Here is a 2,878-nt window from a genome sequence, read left to right on the forward strand (position 1 = left end):
GGAGGCCAGGCCAAGATTGCCTCCAAAGAGGAGAGAAACCCGTGTGACTAGGTGGAGACGGCAGTGGTATATTGCTATGTTAATTTATATCATCTACATATATATACAATAACATATAATTTCACTTTTTGGCGCACATCCCCATCACACCTTAAACTCCTCTTCAAACCTTCCCTACGATGGTACTGACAGATGATGTTCTTGTAATTCTAATCACTATTGATCTGTGTGTGCTTGTTGTTATTATAATCCCACTGGCAGAAGGAGAGAGCCCTGCTGCAGGGTCAGCACAGGCATCTCAAACACTACTACGCTGATCTCCACATCAAGCAACCATGGCTTCTAAGGAGACGGGATGTCCTGGGAAGACACAGGTGAACATCAGCCAGAGGCCCAGAAGACCACAGACCTTCCAACAACCCCAAGGACAAGAGCTTCGCTATGATCACACCTCCCTCTACCACACGTAAGACTGTTTCTTTGCACAAGAACTAAAGCTGAAGGAGATGCAGATGGCTGCGCATGGCGTGGTGTTGTTCTGAAAAGCAGAGAAACCCTTCTACGGCAGATTTATAACCAGAGTCAGCACGGACGGCACCGAGCTCCGTGCAGATACAGCAACAGGCATTCAGTGTCTTCAAACGTGTGAAGAAGGTGAAAAGAGAGAAGACCAGGATTCAGTAGTTGTGTTGTAAAGCAGGTCCTGGACGGTCTCAGAGGCTCAGGGACGGCGCAAGACAAGGTGCATTAAATATCGCTGGTAAAACAGCCTCTGCTGATCATGAGGCCACAACAAATTTTCCTGGTGAACTGCAAAAAATTATTAATAAAGACGGTAATAGTGGAAAGCAAATCTGTCATCTCTAAAATAGGCCCTTTTTTGGAGATGAAAGCCATCTTATATTTTTGTTTCACAAAACAAGAAAAACATGTCAGGCTAACAGGGCTTATATACAGAAAGCTGACAGGCTACCCGAAAGCCTCTGTTGGTGTAACTCTGAAAATACAACACTTGACGGGCGTCTGGGTGGCTCAGTCAGTAGAGTGCCTGACTCTTGATTTCGGCTCAGGTTCCGATCTCAGGGTCCTGGGACTGGCCCCACAACAGGCTCCACACTTAGTGCAGAGTCTGCTTGTCCTTCTCCCTCTGCCCCTTCCCCGGCTCATGCACATGCGCTCTCTCTCTCTCAAATAAATAAAAACTTTTGAAAAAAAATACAATACTTGAGAAAATGTTGCAAAATGTTTTTTTCTATATGTAGCTTTTTTGTATTTTTTAAAACATTTTACTTATTTATTTGTCAGAGAGAGAGAAAGAGAACACAAGCAGGGGGAGCTGCAGAGGCGGAAGCTTACAGGGAGCCTGATGCAGGGATCAGTCCCAGGACCGTGAGATCATGACCTGAGCCGAGGGCAGATGCTTCACCGACTGAGCCACCCAGGCATCTCGCGTTTTAGTATTTTGAATATTTTTATAATCTGAAAATGAAGCTATTTTCATGGCAGGAGGGGTACTGAGTCTATTTTCATCCTACAACATTCTCTCCCTTCTCAACCTCCTCCATTTCCTGAACCATGCAGGGTCAGGATTTACTCTCTGGTCACCCCTTCCATTTATGACCAGTTCCCTCAACGTAAACAGACCCTCTAGAGGCACCTGGGTGGCTCAGTCAGTGAAGCGTCTGCCTTCGGCTCAGGTTATGATTCCAGGGTCCTGGGATCGAGACCCCCGTTGGGCTCCCTGCTCAGCGCGGAGTCTGCTTCTCCCTCTCCCTCTGCCCCCTCCCTGTTTGCGCTCTCCTGCTTACACGCGCTCTCTCAAATAAACATTTTTAAAAAGACCCTCTAGTCACCCATGCTTGATGTTCCTTCCTTCCAAAATGTCTCTAGCATCTCTCTTCTTCCAGCATTGCTACTGTTAACGTCATTAGCCTAGGTTTAACCCTAAAACACGATAAAACGATCCCAACTGTTTTCCACCCATACTGAAGGCCGCTGTCTTCTGTGTTGACTGGAAGGGTGTTATTTATTATATTCAAATAGTACCTTCCTTATGAGGGAAGGCATTCAAGAGAAATAATTTTCTGACCTCAGCAATGTGTAGGCTTCTTCAGAGCATTTGGCTTATTTTTTTTCTTTTCTATTCCATGAACTGTGTAACTTATCAAATCCACCTCTAAATTTTGGCTGTGAGAATAATTAATAGCCAGTTTATACCAGCAGTAAGAACACAAAATTGTTTGGTATGTATTTTTATTAAAAGCTAATTCTAATGAATACTCTATGCCTGTATCCATTTCCCCCCTTTGCTCTCCCTGTAAGTAAATGATGTCAACTTGCCTAACTTACTCGTTTATTCAAAAATTTACTTGTGTATGTACGAGACACTGGAGATACAGCAATGAGCAAAACAGTCGTCACTCCCTTTGACCTTGAGAGAACAGCCCTGAGGATTGCTCATTCTGGTCAGGAAAGACATACAAGCAAATATAAAGTATACCAGAGAAGGACCGGGATATGGCACAGGGGTGGGAGCACATGTACACATTTAGGCACTTAAAGAATCCCCATCAGCCACCATAAACCACTTTTTGAATAAGAGAAAAAACAATAGTCCAACAACTCATCAAACCAAAAAATATTCACGCAGCACTTTAGGTCACAATCTCCCCTGCTCAAACACCTTTCTGGTGACAGCGACGGTTGTACAACACTGTGAATGGATGTAATGCCACCACACCGTACCCTTCCAAATTCTTAAGCCCCCTCCTCTCCCGTGCTAGATTGCCAGCTTCCTTAGACAAAGTCTCCATCCTGCTCCCCTCTTGCCCTGTGCTTCCACTGAGGCTGGACACAAAACCTGGGTTTACGGCTTACG

The 2,878-nt window shown here is 44.9% G+C and overlaps 1 protein-coding gene across 1 annotated transcript in view; it reads right to left on the minus strand.

Annotated features, from left to right (window-relative positions):
* Positions 1 to 2,878, minus strand: part of UBE2G1 (ubiquitin conjugating enzyme E2 G1) — a 97,465-nt gene that overhangs the window by 47,569 nt on the left and 47,018 nt on the right. The gene's annotated exons all lie outside the window — the stretch shown is intronic.

This window comes from Ursus americanus, chromosome 14 (assembly GCF_024610735.1).
Source record: "Ursus americanus isolate L20-20 chromosome 14, mUrsAme1.1.p, whole genome shotgun sequence".
Classification (NCBI taxonomy): domain Eukaryota; kingdom Metazoa; phylum Chordata; class Mammalia; order Carnivora; family Ursidae; genus Ursus; species Ursus americanus.